The following is an 18,015-nucleotide window of genomic DNA, read 5'->3' as shown; positions in this document are numbered from 1 at the left end:
TGCTGACCTTGGTATTGATGATATCCCTACACTGCATTCGAATTCTATGAGTGCTATTCAGTTAGCCAAGAATCCGGTCTTCCATGCGAAGACGAAACACATTGAGATGAGGTATCACTTCATACGTGGGGTCGTTGAGGACAAGTCTGTTGATCTTGTTAAGATCTCGACTGACCAGAATCTTGCAGATCTGCTCACGAAAAGCCTCTCTACAGAGTGCTTTGCCTTCCTCAGGAGGTTGATGGGTGTGGGATGAGATGACGTCTTTCCTCATCCTGTTGTACATGTGTACATGTTGTACTGTCTTTTTTCTTTTTCTTTTCACTCCTCACTGGGGCAGATTCGCCTTTAAGTGGGAGGTTGTTGGGGGTAAAGGCGCCTCTGCCTAGCCGCCTGTGTATTACTACACTGACAGGCACCGGCACTGCACACTGCAGGTGGCGGGCACCCATCACCGTCACTTTATTCTTTATTCTTTTAGTGACAGTTTGAATAAAGGAAGGCCCGATCACACATTGTGACTGTTGGAGTTCCCATTTCTAGTCTCTCCCTTTCGTGCTCTTGCTCTCCCGCCATAGCTCTCGAGTCCAACCTTTGATCTGTCGCTCCCTTTCAATTACAGCATGCTATTTTATGCATAGTTTGCCTCTGTTTGACTCATGATGGTTGGTAATCTCAAAGATACAACTTTGTTTAACATTGCCAAGCTGGATGGCACCAAGTATAGCTACTGGAAGTCTCAAATATGGGAGTTTTTGGTGCAAAAATTGCAAATTAAGCCACTAAGAAACAAATGTATTAAACCCAAGAATATGGATGATGATGATTGGGCTGATTTAGATGCACTATGAAAGTCCACTATCATTTTATCACTCCCTGAAGAGGTCCATAATAATGTTGTTGAAGATGAAGATTAGAGTGCATAGAATATATGGGAAAAGATTCAGGAACTTTATGCAAAGCAGAGCCCTGCTTCACAGATGTATTGGCATAAACAATTGATGGATCTCCACATGAAGGAGGGGACTCCATTGTCTGCTCACTTTAGCCACTTTCATTCTATCATGAAGAATTTGCTTCAACATGGTATTGAGTTTCAGGATAATCTACATCCTTTGTTTCTGCTTAGCACTAGAGTGCTCTTTTGACTGAAGAAATTAACATGAAAAATAATGACGCTTCTTAGAATACACATGCTTTATCCATTAGAGGTGGCAGAAGTGGCAAGAAAGATAACGAGTGTCATGGGAAGGACTCTTAGAAGTCATGACCTAAGTCATATGGATGTAGTAAGTCCCATGGGGGACGTAAGTCCGATCTTACATGTCAATATTTTGGGAAAGCAGGACACATATGACCATAGTTCCATAAGATGCACGATGACATGCACAAAGAAAAGGGGAAAGAAAAAGTGCAAGAGAAATCCAATGATTGTAGCATTATAGTTACAAAGTCCAATATAAATATTGAGGAGATAAATGTCATGCAGCCTGAGGAGTTCGATGGTGACTACATCTTAGCAGCCTCTTCATGTGATGCCTCTCAACTAACCGAGGATCAGTCTATGCATCCACATCCTATGCATGCACAGTGTTGGCTCTTGGATTTGGGTGCATCTTTTCATGTGACCCCCTACTGTAAGTGATTTCATATCTATCGCAGTGTATCTAGTACTGTGCCCTTACGGTCTCTTGCTATTGTTGGCATTGGTGATGTCACTCTACAATTTCCCTCTGGTAGCACTTTTATTTTGCATAATGTACGTCATGTACCCGCACTGACTAAAATCCTTATGTTTATTGGGCAACTTGATGATACAGGTTATCATATATGCTTATGAGCGGGGTATTAAGCATCAGTTGACCACTCCTTGCACCCCTCCCCACAATGGTATGGTTGAGCGTATGAATAGGACTATCCAAGAGAGGGTTCGCAATATGCTTAGCCAAGCAATCTTACCACAGTATTTTTGGGCTAAGGCAGTCTCTATTGCCGTGCATCTCATTGACAGATCACCTTGTAGTGGTATTTACTTCTAGGTTGCAAAGGAGGTATGGACACGAAAGCCTCCCTCATATGCTCATTTGCATGTCTTTGGATGTGAGGCATTTTGCCATGTGCCCAAGGACAAACACAATAAGATGGATCCTAAAAGTGTGAAATGCATTTTTCTTGGCTATGGAGATGCAGGTGAGATGGGATATCGTCTTCGGGATTCGCAGGTACGTAGAAAGTGATCTGTAATCATGATGTTGTGTTCCATGAGGAAAAAATACATATGCAACCTAAGAAAGTTGTTGAGATATGCAAGGTTATCTTTCAGGAGGAGCCCCCTACTTTGGCATTGCCAACTAGACAGCCTATACCAACAATTGATCCTCATGGCCAGGATGTTAGACATGATGTTAGACAGGACGTTGGATAGGTAGCACAGCCTACATTGAGGTGTCTTGCTAGAGATAGATGACCTCCTGATTGTTATGAGCCCTCCATAAATTATGTCTTGGTTATAGATGTAGGAGAGCCTCTCATCTATGATGAGGCTATGCACAAGGGTTCCAGTCACTCTTGGGAGAGGGCTATGTAGTTTGAGATTGACTCATTGCATAAGAATCATACATGGGATTTGATTTCCTTGCCTAGTGGTAAGAGGGCTTTGCCTTGCAAGTGGGTGTACAAGTTGAAAAGTACCATTGAACACCCCAGGCCAGCATACAAGGCTAGATTGGTAGCAGGAGCATGGTGTTGATTGTGATGAGGTCTTCTCTCATGTGGTCAAGATGACCACCCTACGCTTAGTCTTGGCTTTGGCTGCGCAGCTTGACTTGGACTTGTATCAGTTGGATGTCAAGACGGCTTTCTCACATGGGGATTTTCATGATGAGACATACATGGAGGAGCCTAAGGGCTTTGCAAAGCCGAGTAGGGAACACCTAGTGTGCAAATTGAGAAAGAGTCTTTATGGCTTGAAACAAGCACCTAGGGAATTGTACCACATATTTGATGCATTCATGCAATCACAGGGCTACAACCGTAGTGCTATGGATTCGTGATTGTACACAAAGAAAGCTCGTGATGGTTCATTACTGATTTTGGTACTCTATGTGGATGCCCTACTTTTAGTAGGAAAAGATCATGATGAACTAGATGCTCTTAAGTCTCAGCTCAAGAAGAGCTTTGAGATGAAAGATCTAGGACATGCCTCTCATATATTTGGTATGTGCATTACGCATGACAAGTCTTAGGGACTACTCTATCTGTCACAGAAGGAGTATATCCATAAAGTCCTTGAGTGCTTCCGTATGTAGGATGTGAAGCCTATTGGTTGTCCCCATTGCCTTCTCATGTGAAGGTATCATAGGCTGATTATCAGCAAAAAGATAATCAGAGGGCCAAGATGGCCAAGACTCCCTATGCATCCGCAATGGGCAGTCTTATGTATGCCATGATAGCCACTCGTCCATATATTGCATTTGCAGTTGGTGTTGTGGCATGTTATATGGCTACACCTGGCAAGAGGCATTGGGATGCTGTGAAGGGTATCATGAGGAACCTGAAGGGCATTGCTGATATGTGCATATGTTATGGTAGCCAGGATACAAGAGTTGTGGGATACATTGACTCTGACTATATAGGACATGCATATAGTAGAAAGTCCACTTCTGGCTATGTATTCACTTTTTCTAGAGGTACTGTTTCATGGATGTCCCAGGTGTAAAAATGCATGTTCTTGTCTACTACAAATGCCGAGTATGTTGCAGCCAGTGAGGCTTGTAAGGAGGCCATTTGGTTGGGTTGTTGGGTTGCCCTTGGTATTGCAAATGGTACCCCTACACTGTATTTGGATTTTATGAGTGCTATCCAGTTAGCCAAAAATCCAGTCTTCCATGCGAAGATGAAACACATTGAGGTGAGGTATCACTTCATTCGTGAAGTCATTGAGGATAGGTCTATTGACCTTGTCAAGATCTCAACTGACTAGAATCCTACGAACTTTCTCACGAAAGCCTCTCTACAAAGCGCTTTGACTTCCTTAGGAGCTTCATGGGCATTGGATGAGATGGCATCATTCCTCATCTTGTTGTATCTATGTATATGTTGTATTATGTTTTCTTTTTTCTTTTCGCTTCTCACTAAGGTAGATTCACCTTTAAGTGGGAGGTTGTCAAGGGTAAAGGTGCCTCTGCCTAGCCGCCCATGTATCACTACCCGCACCGACACATTGTAGGCGAAGGGCACCCATCACTATTACTTGATTCTTTATTCTTTCAATGACATTTGAATAAATGGAAAGCCGGTCACACATTGTGACTATTGGAGTTCCCACATTGTGTGTGTGTCTCTCTCTCTTGCTCTTCCTCCTTCCACCATAGCTCTTGCTCCCGCTCATGCTTCCACTCTAGGGCTTACCCCCTTCAATACCATGGATAGGAAAGGTCGATTAATATAAGAATATGTCACAGAGATAAAGACCATCACTAATTAGCTAGCATCTATTGGAGATGAAGTTGATGATGAGGATCTACTTACAATTACACTAAATGGTCTTGGATCTAAATATAAATCATTTGATACATCTATCTTAGTGTGATCTAAGAGGCCTAACTTTAATGATCTACTCTCATTGCTTATTCATGAAGAGGTTAAACTGGGTTTAACTACTAACTCAAGTATCTTGAAAGGTAGAGATGTAGTAGTTTATTCAAATAAAAAAGGTCATGGCAATTACGGCAGAGGGTTCTCTCATGCATGAGAAACTTAGCAAAATGCATCTCATAATGTAAATAATCAGTAGGGACATAATGATAGAGGTGGTGGATACTTTTGAGCAAGCAAGAGATCCAACTCTAAAGGTAGAGCACAAGGATAAGGACTGTCACTATTGTGGAAATTATAGCCACATTGCCAGGGAATGTTGGAAGAAGCAAGCAAATTAAAAAGCCAAGCAACAGGGTCATTATGCTTCATCTAGTCATGCTACTGACAGGTTGTTTGCTATGATCTATGTTTGGAATTGTGCTACTAAAGAGAATAAATCAGATGATGTATGGTATATTGACTATGGGGCATCCAATCATATGACATCACATGGGGAATGATTTACTAGCATGGTTCCAGATAAGCATGGTTTTGTTTGTATAGGAGATGCCACTCAACATAGTATTGAGTATATAAGGGTGTAGTTCCCTTAGTAATTCATGATGGTCAAAAGAAAAGTCTACATGATGTATTACATGTGCCCTCTATTACAAAGAACCCATTGTCATTTGGCCAAATGATAGAGAAGAACTTGCATGTTCACTTTAATAAGCGTGTTGTTTTATAGAGGAATTTGGTTGCAAGCTGATTATTGCATGGGGCAAAAGACATGGTCGGATATTTACACTGGATGCTACATTATCTTAGCTGAAATTAGCCATTTTTGCACATGGACGGGGCACTCTCGAAGACCTTGAAATCTGGCACAAGAGGATTGGTCATGTGAATATTCAAAGGATGCAAACTATCAAAGAAAACAATTGGTTATAGGCTTGCCAAAGTTTGCATGCATTAAGTTAGATCATGTAGTGATGCATGTCAGTTTGGCAAGAAAACTCGGTTTCCATTTGTGAAATATGTATGGAACAACTATAGGGCATTGTAGTTGATAAACTCTAATACTTGGGGTCTAGTCCATAATGCATCTCTTAGAGGATCCAAGTATCATGTGACATGTATAGATGATTTCAACAGGTATACATGGGTATATATCCTAAAGCATGAAGATGAGGTGTTTGCTATTCTTAAGGACTTCAAGCAATAGGTTGAAAAGGAATTTGATTGCTCTGTCTCATGTTTGAGATTTGACATTGGCGGTGAATATGTATCCAACGAATTTGATTGATTCGTAATTGAGAATGGCATTTGCAGGCAACTTACTTGCAGTTACACTCCACAATAGAATGGAATAGCAGAAATGAAGAATAGGGTCCCTATGGAAACTGCACATGCGATGCTTAATTAGAAGAGTATGCAACTATATTATTGGGCTAAAGTAGTTATGACACCTATGTATGCGTTGAATCGTACTTCTACAGTAGGGATTCATGACATGACACCATATCAAAAGTTGTATGGGACATAAGCCCAACATTAGCCATTTGAAAGTCTTTGGCTGCATTGCATACTATACACATTCTAAATGAGAAAAGAAGGAAGTTGGATCCTAAAGCACATAAGTGTGTCTTCATTGGCTATGGACAGGAGCGAATCTATCTATATGGGAAACTATCATCAGCAAAGATGTTGTCTTTGATGTGTTGGCGTTGTGGTATGGCTCACTAGTTTTTATTCCACCTTATGTATCTCCAAACCATGTAACTATTGAGCTTTCACACAATAGAGTGCTACTATGTCTGGGCCTATAGGTGATATATCTCCTAGTGTATCTCCTTGGACTGGCAGGTTACACAATTATGCATCACCATCCACTTACAATACTATGTCAGTGAGGAGGAGAAATGAAGGCAAAGGCAAAGAGAAAGTTCTTGATGATGCTCCTGGGATTTTGACACCTAGATAAGATAGTGAGATTGGTACTCCTAGAGCTAGGCAAAGTAGATATGTACCGCCTCATGAAAGAGTGGAATCTAGCAACACAACATAGTTGAGACGCTCACAAAGAGTGAGATATGAGCTATGTCAAGGCTATACTAGACTACGGAATCTTTTATGAGAGTGGTAAGCATGTGAAGCTCATGGGACATATTGATGCAAATTGGGCGAGTTATCTATATGGTAGAATATCTACTAATGGGTATGCATTTAGCCTTGGCAATGGAATGATTAGTTGGAACAGCAAGAAGCCGCCTACAGTTGCACTCTCTAGTATTGAGGTAGAGTATAGAGGTGTTACATTAGTAGCATATGAGGTTGCTTGGTTGCTAAAGTTGGTGACAAATTTGGTTATGCAGATAGATGCTCCAGTCACATTATATTGTGACAATATGAGTAGTGTACTTCTAGCTATAAATCATGTGTATCATGCTAGAATAAAACACATAGAGGTACACCATCACTTCATATGAGAGATGGTACTTGCAAGGCAAATATATCTCCTTTTTGTCCAACTGTTGTCCAAATAGCTGATATATTTACCAAGTCACTAAGTAAAGATAAGTTTAGTCACTTTAGAGAGTTGCTTGGTTTGCCTACCTTCGGTCAACACCCTTAGTTTCTCCCACAAGGTCTTCCTTACAGGAGAGATGGGGGGGGCATAAATCAAAACCAAGGTGATCTCCTCACCTCCTATCCGAATGTTTACATCAATGCCACTCCCATCATTGGACTTCCACAACTAGAGTGGGACGAGGGAGTCCTTAATCAATCAAATTGTGCCTCCATGGCCATGGCTTGATGTATCATAGAAGCATGTGTAGTCAATGATTTCCACCTTGGTACAATCTTCATCACTTAGCTTGACCTCTTGAAGTGCAATAGCATGAGGCATGTGTTTACCAATCAGAGCTCAAGCGATTGGGAGCCTTATTTTCCAGTGTGATTGTGGGGTCTATGGACCATTGAAGGCAATTAATGTGATATCTCTTCATTCCTAGATAGCTCATTAAGCATGTTCGTGCTTCATGCTGAGTAGCATGCACCTAGTAGTTACACATCATCATATCCGTCATAGTCAAATATTCTATGTCCTTCCTAACTCATTAAATCTAGGGTCATATCAATGCAGTTGAACCACATTAATAAATTTTAATGCTCCGCTCTTTTAATTCTTTGATTCCGAATTTCCACTTCCTTTTTCTCTCTATTTCTTGATTAGACCCGAGGGCCCTCAAGGGATCCTTCCCTTCCTTTCCTTTTTCTTTATCTTCCCTCCTTCCACTCGAACTTGAGGGTTGAGACTCTAACACTCGATTTGAGTGCACTCACACAAGAATAAATGTGAGCAAGATAGTAAGAAACAATTGGCGCACACGCAAGAAAGATCTCTATTACTTTATTTTCAACTTTTATATTTGGGCTTTCTTCCTTGGGCATACTTTTACCTTGGGTTCTTGTTCCCCTAACTATGCCATGGAGTTGGCTCTTATGCCTTTAACCACTTTCATAGTCTACGAATTGTCTCATCTAATTTTCTATGAGTGTCCCTATTACAATTTGCAAGCAACTCACTTAAAATGACTTTCACAATGAACTACATGACAAGTAATCAATTATCAATTGTTGAGGTTGAGTATCATTCCCAAAAAATTCATTCACTGACTCTACTTATAAAGTAGCTTATAAAACTCTAAGGAAAGTTTGCCAAGTTACACTAGCTAAGGTGCATCCCCACTATTTGTTTGATGACATGTATCTCTATTATTCATAAAATTTCACATAATTTTAGAAAAGGTAAAAGGTTTTGAATGGCATCAACCAAGCAAGTTATGGTCCTAGAGCCTCTATTCGCAAATGAACGCTTCAAAAAGTTGGACGATTGCACTGGCCGGGAATCGAACCTGGCACTATTTGTTTGATGACATGTATTTCTATTATTCATAAAATTTCACATAATTTTAGAAAAGGTAAAAGGTTTTGAATGGCATCAACCAAGCAAGATATCGTCTTAGCGCCTCTATTCGCAAATGAACGCTTCAAAAAGTTAGACAATTGCACTGGCCGGGAATCGAACCCGGGTCTGTACCGTGGCAGGGTACTATTCTACCACTAGACCACCAGTGCTAGACGTTGTGGTAAATGTTTTTTTTTAAGAATTTTTAGATTAAAATTTGGTTTCCCAGACATTCGTTACAAGTGATATCAGAATCTTTCTACCCGTTCATTTCTTTTCAGGTCACTCGCCTTACCAGCAACGTGCGTCCGGAGGCTTGGTCTCACACGCTCACCTCATATACTGTTTTTATATTGCCTAGTGCCATGCCACGCACAGACTTGCTATACTCTCTGGAAGTCTAGCTGTCAAAGTAATCTGCATGTGGCACCTTGTGTAACCCTCTTACTTACTACATGAGAAGAATGTTGTAAAGAAGGAATACTATAAAAGAAGACTCCTTTACTTACAAGACTCTAGATTAGTACAGCTATTATTTCCATGTGGCATGATCCTTAGAGGACTCTCTCACATAGTGTTACAAGTTTTTTACTCGCCAAGGATGGCCTCGAAACACTCAGGTCAATGCCTTATTGATTGGTATTTGCCCACACCTTACTGAATTGGTATGTGCCTGCAATCCAATGTGAATATAGTAACATGTGCATTCATTTAACATGACATTCTTGGTCCCTAGTTGTCTACATGGAATATTTGCAATGGTTACAAGAGGCATACTTTCCAATTCTAGCAATAAATTTTAGGGTAATGGTGATGTTGCTTCTTGTCCACCCTCGTAAAAAAAGGGTTTTGACCAACACATGATCGCATGGAGTGTTTAAGGATAGTTTTTGAGAATATGGTAGCCATGTGCATCTTGGAAACTTTTGCCAAATAGGGAAAGTATTGCAAATTGTTCGATGAAGAATCAAATCTCACATTGTTCATGGAACCAATGTCATGCTAGAATGCAATATCGTACTTGAATGTCTAAAAATTTCCACATTTGGCTTCATAAGCTGATGAAGAGGGACAATCTAATCCTCCAAAAATCTTAGAAATCGATTTCAATTGGCATGTTGTATAATCACCATCTTTAGCATCAAACTTGGATTTGCTATGTACCAGAAATATGTTCCACTTTGACTATATGTACCGCTTTGAAATGCATAGTTGCACTTCCTTGTATTCAACGTCAAACTCGCTTCTTCACAGCCCTTGACCAGAACACAAACGCCAAGTGATGCAAATGATTTGTTGACTTTTGGATTGAACACATTGAAGTAATCCAAAAAGACTTGCAATGAACTTGTTAAGTAATGGCTAGAAATACCTTAGACCAACTTCTAAAAGTTTGTTGGAGCATTCTTCAATTTGGACCACATGATTGCGCAAAGTAAACAATCCACATTAAGGACAAACACTGTTTTCTTTTAATCTTTAGGACCATCAAGATGTGATTTCCATCAGACCCACCCAAGCAAGAATACATTCCATGGTTGCTAGAGTATCCAAAATCTAATTTGTAATTGAAAGAGGAAATGGATCAATCACATAGTCAAATTTCAACTTTTGAATATCAATACAAATCCACAATGTCTTGTTCTCCTTAAGCAGAACTAACAATTGGTGAAACTAGATAACTAACAAGTGATACCACTGAAACAACCATGTACAAACTTTTTCATCTTGATGGACTAGTGATCCAACATAAAACTAATAATTAGTTCAAGTCCTTTGTTGAAATAGCTTCAATAGCGAGACTTATCCAATTGGTCATTATTAACGAACAACTCAAAGTAGATACTTAAAAAATAGTCTATCATTTATAAAATACTTCAAAAATATCAAGTTATTATGATAAAATAGAAGTATACAAGGAAAAGTCACTACTAACACCAAACAAAGGGTATGTTCTTATGATACCCCCCCCACCCCCACCCCATTTGCAATGCACAAGGCTCGTTGGGCTTTACTAATTTGAACTAATAAAAAAGATTTGTATAAAGGTTATCGATATACTTTATTGTTCCAATTTGACAAGAATCAAACTAACAAAAACAAGTTTGAGGTAGCAAGCAATCAAAGAAAATCCTAATGATCTTTTAGTATTTATTAGACCCACATAGCTTTTGCTTTTGTACTCAATATGCTTGAGGTTTGCTAACACAATATATCGTCCCAAACTTGTCATACCATGACATCAAGAACATTAATACCAAAAGCATACTTGAATTCAAAGGCCCTTACCCTTTTCTTGATAAGAAATACTTTTGGTAGTTTTATAGGTCACCAACATGATCTATTTGGTGCAAATTCTGAAAATACATGTTAGCAAGATAGAGCCAAATTGTTGGTCTCTAACAAAAGCATGAGAAGAAATTGTGGCTACTACTTCTCAATAGTCCAAGCCCATCACTGCTTCCTTTGGGTTGGGATCTTGAGTTTAGAAAGAGAAGAAGAGGTTGCCAAGAGCATTAACCTCTAGAAGTGGATATGAAAACCAACAACATGCATGTCTTTTGGAACTATCACAACAGTAAAAAGCCTCATTTTGCATCCTTCTTATCGTATACGATCTTAGCTTTTATATGAGATCTTTATGCTTGAAAGTAAAGTTGAAATGCTCAATTTATAGCTGCAAAACCTCTCAAACACAACCAATAAAATATTATTCTCTCACATTGCATGTTGGAGAAGTGTTATAGCCATATCCTTGTATTTAGGACATGTGGCATGAGTGCTATCTTTGAAGCGAGACATGCACCGTTATTTCTTTAAAGAAACACAAATAGGATTGACATGTTAAATAATAACATAGTTTCATAAAATTGGCTTTATTAATACAATAGTGCTCTTTCACATGGTGCAATTTGTGTATCCATGTGATGTGCCATGTGCCACTTGCAAAACATAGTAATGTTCTATAGAGCAACGTAATGACCTAACCCCTAAATTAATTGTAAACATCCTAATTGCATTGATGTATTCCGCTTTTGTGCTGGAGTAGGAACATCCATTAAATTTTGAAAACATACTCATACTCAACCTTTCATATTAGATGTGCCACGTATATTTTTATATGAGACAAGATCCTTGGTTGGCAGATTAATGCTACAACTCCAAAGTTATTATATATCCCTTTAATACTCCAATGTAATGGCATCCCCCCTTTCTGAGCACGAGTTATTCCTTGACTTTATGATAGGAACAACATATACACAGCTATTTTTCTTGTCTTTAATTTAAAAATGGCACTAAGTTATTCTTTATATTCATTTTCCAAATTCCATCTTATGTTATTATGTATTGAGTAAATTCTGAAATTTGTCAACATTAAATTTCACGACGTCTCAATCATATAAAGTTGTGTAATCATACATTATCCAAAAGCATTTCTTAACATTCTATGATATTACAATTGTTTAATGTAATTGTTTTGAAGCTTCATACCATTTTTATTCCCAACTTCTAAACTTCATGCTTAGCCTCTGTAAAAGTGGACCTTTCCCCCCAAAAAAATTAACCCAAAATTAGGATTTCCTTTTATTTTATGAGCCTTCTACTAGTTTTGAAATTTGTCAACATTAAGTTTCACAATATCCCAATCATCAAAAGTTGTGTAACCATTATCCAAAATTCTTTTGCAACATTGTACGACATTACAATTGTTTAGTGTAATTGTGCTAAAGCTTCATACAGTCATGATCGCATGTTTTAAACTTCATTCTTAGCCTCTAGAAGTGGACTTTTCCCCCCAAGAAAATAATTATTGACCCAAAGTCCAAATTTCCTTGTACTTTATGGTAGCATTAATTGGCCTCTTGGATCTTGATATAGTTACAAAATTTCTAGAATCAACACAACCACCTTGCAGTTTCTATTGAATACAAAGCACAAAGACACACTATGAAACTTTAGTAGTGTAAAGAATAACAATGAAAATGACAAAAGCACCAAACAAAATTGCTATCTTGGTGCATTTGAGCTACCAATTTGCTGGCAACATTTTAGTGGAAAAGCTTCTTTCAAAACCCATGTATGTTTGAATCAATCTTCCACGTTCAGTGATCCCAAAAAACCCAAAAGCCCATATCATTATTTCTATCTATCACAAGGTTTTGCCACATACTCAATAACAAAATCATGACAGTATGTCTTTATTTGAATATGGTAGGATACGAATGACAGGTGACATCTTGCACAAATAGAAAATGAAGGGCATGTACAGGTGTTGGTGTCTATGTTCTTTTCGCCAGTAAAACAGTAAAGCAAAGTGACTGGATAACGGCACACAGTCAATCCCTTATATAACATGGAAACCTTTGATTAAAAAAACAGCACAATTGTGGCTTTCAATGCATCTGGCAAAGCCCACTACCAATGGGATGTTAATGCAGAAGGTTAGAATTTCATGAGCACTAAGAGAAATGAAGCAGAAATCACAGAGCACAACACTGCATGTTTCTACCTCAAAAGATCGCAGCATTTTGTATGCAGCAAGACTTGTAATCTGGAAAGGACCTGTTTATTATTAATATTACACAGCTCCCATCATTTCTCAAATGTTTAGTTCGCAGAGTGTACACCCTTAACATGTTTTTTGTTAGGCATGACATGAAAGGATTCCCTAAAGCTACAGCATCTGGCATGCCCAGTCCTTTGAGCATGTTAAAAATGTTCTGACACATAACTTATGATGAGCTCTCATGGTTACAGTCCCTCCTCTTTGCTCTGTGACTTACCTCCTCCAAGTGCTCATAAGTAACAAAAATTTAAAACACACATGTGCAATAGAACACATAAGGCATAGCCAAAAGCTTTAACACAGTCACATTCTGTATCAAGCCTTTCAAATTAAAGCACTGGAGAGCTGCTGAAAGTCTTTGCTGTAAGGAACTACAACATTCATTCTGAGTGTAACTTGTCAAGAGTGTGTGGGTCTGCAGTAAAGACCACCACTTTGTGGAAGAAAAGTTGGACTTCAAAGCAATAGAAAACAGCTTCCTGTTGATCTGTCTTCCATCACTGGCCATGGACAGCATTTGTCATGTGAAGATCGCCCTTTAGATTGATCTTGCTAAGATCAGCAGAGATGCTATTCCAAAATTGAATCACTGTCAACAATAATCTCTGGTTCTTCACCCCTACCAATACCATATTCAATTTCTTGTGCTTGCAGCTTCAAGCTATTAAAGCCATCAGTTGTAACTGCAACATCCTGTGCTTCTGACTTCTCCCTAGCCCCACATTTGTGCTGACAGAGTGCGGATGCACAAGGACCCCCAGGGTTTGAAACATGGTTCTTCAAGACAACAGCAATATCTGAAGGTGATGCACCAGCCAGCTCAAACTTCTGCACTGCTGCATCCAGCTTCTCCTTCCAAAATGGCAAACCAAGCTTAAACTCAACCTGAGAATGCTCAAACAAGATATTTCCCCAAAATAGATTAATCTGATATCTCATGACCAGAAACTGTTCACGAATTTCAGCCTCAGTCAGATCATGACGGGGATCTTTCAGTCCTCGTGCCTCAGATTTCAGCAGATCTTTCTTTGCAGACAGGGAGCCCTTTAATTCTTTCAACCGTTGGTCTTCCAGTTTCTCCCACATGTTGGATGCCAGTTGCATTTTTTCTTCTGCATTACTGAAAAGGCCTAGGGTATCTGAAGAGTCCCAAGTACTCAAATCCACCTGGCTAGAGACAGCCAGTGACCACCGAAGCTTTGCACTCTCAAAACTCTCCTGTCCTAGAGCCAGAACGCCCTCGTAAAAGTCAGGCTTTACACGAAGAGCCTCCTCATACTTCGTCTTAGCCAGTTGGTACTGTCCTTGTGCCCAGTCGAATGCTGCTTGTAGTTGTTGGTGGAATTCCACTTTATTGCTGGACTCCTCCAAAGGTATGCGCTTTCTTGCTGCACACATGTGAACATTTCCCCAGTTGAAGAAGGCTAGAGCTGCCACTTCTTGAAATTTGCAGGCAGCAGCCTCAAAAAGTGGCTGTGCTTCTTCACTTGTTACAGTCTCCTCCAAAGCTTCTGTGCAGAACTCCATTCCCAACTCATGCAAATCTATGTGAGCATCAGGATCTAGTCCTATGTGAGAGCGGAACAGCTGCGCAAAATCTAGCAGCCATTCATCAATCTCAAACTCCTTACCATTACTATCCTCCCCAGTTTCCCCCTTCTGACCCACGGACTTCAATCCATTTGAGTCAATTGACACCGCAGCAGAATCACCGACCACAGCATCTGTCTCTCCTCCATCGGTGCTTTGTTCGGTTTCCTTCACATTAGCATCGACCATTGTTTCTTCTTCTTCCACAACGGGTTCTTGCTCTATAGGTACTTCCACAACATAAAGCCTAAGTTGTTCTAAACTGGGGGATGAAATTGGCCTGCCACTGTCAACATTAGTCTGCTCTTTCTGTGTAAGTTGATCTTGGATTTTCTTTTGTTCAGCTTCTGATGAGGCTGCAGCTTCTGCCAGCCTGAGCTCATCAGTGCAAGTTATTGTTACCAAGTCCCCCTCCATGTCTTTATATTTAATAAGAACTGCCTTTGATGAAGGGAACCTTTTCTTAACCAATTCCCTTAAGGCACGGAAACTACAATTCCCTGGAACTTGTGCCAATCGTATGTCATGATCATAAATCAGCTTCAATGGCCTATTTTGAAAAGTCGGTTTTTTCTGAACCTTCTCACTTCTACTCTGCAAGATTTTCTCTGATGAGCCTCCTGATGCATAATTAGCACACTGATCCAACCTTCCATTCGAAACCTTGACTTGCAAGGGCTCCTTTGCTCTCAGAGTACGTGGTCTATGAACCTGGAGCTGAGGCTCAGAAGACTCTCTGTGAGGGCTTGCAGGGCTGGAAGTTCCATTCTGTTTGGTGTCAGTAATGGTGACTTTGAGAGAAGGCTGCTCAGGCTTGGCACCTTTTTTCTTTAAAGGAGGTCGAGCCGGAAGAGATGGACCTCTACTAGCTACAGGACTGCCTCTGACAACAGAGGCTCCAACTGCAGCCGGTGATGTCCCAGCATATGACACCGCAGATGGCGATCGACCTTGCATGTCCTGTTGTGCTTCCTCTCGACTGCCTAGAGCAATCCGAAGCCGCTTAGCAAGCTCTAGTCCATCTTGATGATTGCTGTCTCCTTGCAGCAGTAACTGCACATCTTGCAAGGCCGGCTCCAGCTTTCCCAGCGCTTCCAGAGCCCTAGCTCGGCGGAATAGAGCGCGTCCAAACCGAGGATGAACCTCGAGGGCATGGCTACACTCTGACACTACAGTCTCATACTGAATAGGCTTCATTTGCATCAGGCAGGCGGCTCGATTGCTGTGGAATATGGCGCGGTCGGGGTGATTGCGGGGCGTGAGCCGAAGGGCCTGCTCGTACCGTTCCATGGCACCCTGGTAGTCCTTGCTCTGGAAGCGGCGGTTGCCATCCTCCTTCAGCTCATGAGCACGGCGCAGGAATACTGCGGTGAACTGCTCCATCTTTGATGCGGAGGGCACAGCTGGGGGAGGGGAAGCCTGCGGAGCGGGTGGAGGAACAGCAGGCTTCCTGGCTGCGGCTATGGTGTCAGGTTTGGCGGCAGCCAGATTCTCAGCAGGCGCAGGGCCAGCTGGCTTCTTCTTCTTATTGCCTGACTTCCCCATGGCAATGAACAATGGTCACAAAAACACAGGAACAGAAAGGTGTAACCCTTCCTGTTTTCAGAGACAGACAACCTTCTTCTGCAGAAGGTATGGACCCTTCCTGTTTTTTAAAGACACACCAGGTATGCCATGAAATGCCAGACGCTAATCCATCAGTCTCCAGCTATACCGTCATAGCGAGAGAGTAATCCCTCATAACAGAAACCACAGTTAAAAGCTCTTCAGCTTACCGATGAAGGTATCGTCACCCTTGTAAGCGTGCTTCAATGGTTTTCCGTCTTCTCAAACAGACTCTTCAGCCATAGCCAATGTCCGCCCTTTCGTAAAATATCCAACAGGTGGCATTGCTGTCAGACGGCAGATAATCACGATAACATGACAATAACAATAATTTAACAGGGAGCGATTATATGCCTTCCTTTTCAAACAGCTTCAAAAAATTATCAGCACGATGATTATTAAAAAACAAAATAACTCTTAACTAGGTTGACATGTCCAGCTCAGTGAAGGAGTTTGAAGTTCTATATGCAGTTCCTGCATGTTTGTCATGTAGCCGTTTTACTGATGGTGTTTAGACACGCATCGTGTTTCAAAGCAAAGTACGTTTGTAAATAAGCTTTTGTGTTGTCTAAATACATAGAGGATATCGAAAGGAGAATATGTATGCATATGTAATTTGAGTCACTGATCGTGATTTTGAATGCTTACATTTCTTTTGGTTGTAGGCGCCATGGCTATGTGGGAATAAGAACGGAAACACTGCATTTTCCAAGGTGATATCTAGGCAGGGTGAGGTTCTTGCAGGCAGCAGGCTATCCATCGTGAACATCGTTGTTCTTTCAATGAGATGATTATTATACGGCAATGTGATGCATGCGAACTCGTGCTAATCGGCTCTTTGGAATGCCTGTTGTCGGCTTGGCTTGACTACATTTTCGAGCAAACTATACCATATTTCATTCTTGTGATCTGCTTAGAGCATAGGTCGAATGGAGAGCTTTCACAGTGGAGCTTTAAAATCCTTTCGATGGATTGCATGTTCAAGGATGGAAAGCCATGTCCTTGGATGTGGATGTTTTGCTATAGCCATGTACTTCTGGATCAGTGGATTATGTAGCATGCTGAAAGCAAACACATCCGCAATATCGCATGTAGTCAAGTCAATTCTAGTAGATGGCTGCGAAAGCGATCCATCATTCCAAAAGACTAGAGGATTATCGAGAATAGATCGACAGTCCAAGGTTTCATTTGCAATTGCTCTTGTCATTTTGCAGACCAAGATGGATATATCAATGATGCTCAATAGTTGAAGCTGTAACATCTTTGCAATGAGAATTCGTTTTATATAGTTTGGTAAGAGTAATACCACATATTTGTTTCTCTCTTTCTTCGCAAGACATGGTTGGCATTCAGTTATCATCATGTTGACTCCGTGTTGTTGGCATGCAAGGATGAGAATAGTGCTTGACAAAGCCGTTGTAACTTGTATTTCTTATGTAGATGGATCGTTCTTTTGCGAGTTGATAGCATGATGTTGCATTGTGACTATACCACACATGATGCGCACATTGTTAGTCTTCCAATGATGCTTTCATATTCTGTCGCCTAAGATGATTCAAAATTTTCTATGTCGTACCAAGTTACAGCAAATAATTTTAGTAATGTTTTTCTAGAAGCCATAGTTTTCCTTTTTCCAAAGTCTTGAAGGATGCCTTGTGACTTTGTTTCTTCGTAGCATCCATTAATGCTGATGAGAACAATA

General features: G+C 40.4%; 1 non-coding gene and 1 pseudogene across 2 annotated transcripts; both read right to left on the bottom strand.

Moving 5' to 3' along the window:
* Positions 1-8,650: 8,650 nt before the first annotated feature.
* On the bottom strand, positions 8,651-8,721 carry TRNAG-GCC (transfer RNA glycine (anticodon GCC)). The gene has a single exon. It is a non-coding gene; the product is annotated as a tRNA-Gly (tRNA).
* A 4,679-nt stretch (positions 8,722-13,400) lies between these two features.
* On the bottom strand, positions 13,401-16,621 carry LOC148028944 (protein CLMP1 pseudogene; annotated as a pseudogene). The gene is made up of 2 exons (XR_015692346.1): positions 16,484-16,621; positions 13,401-16,353 (listed from the first exon to the last, which is right to left on the bottom strand). The product of XR_015692346.1 is annotated as a protein CLMP1 pseudogene (transcript).
* Positions 16,622-18,015: the final 1,394 nt, after the last annotated feature.

The sequence above is a fragment of the Lygodium microphyllum genome, chromosome 11, assembly GCF_053477565.2.
Source record: "Lygodium microphyllum isolate KBCC chromosome 11, Lygodium_microphyllum_v1.1.10, whole genome shotgun sequence".
Lineage (NCBI taxonomy): Eukaryota > Viridiplantae > Streptophyta > Polypodiopsida > Schizaeales > Lygodiaceae > Lygodium > Lygodium microphyllum.
The sequence above is the reverse complement of the archived record's forward strand: the minus strand, read 5'-3'. Positions and strand labels throughout refer to the sequence as shown.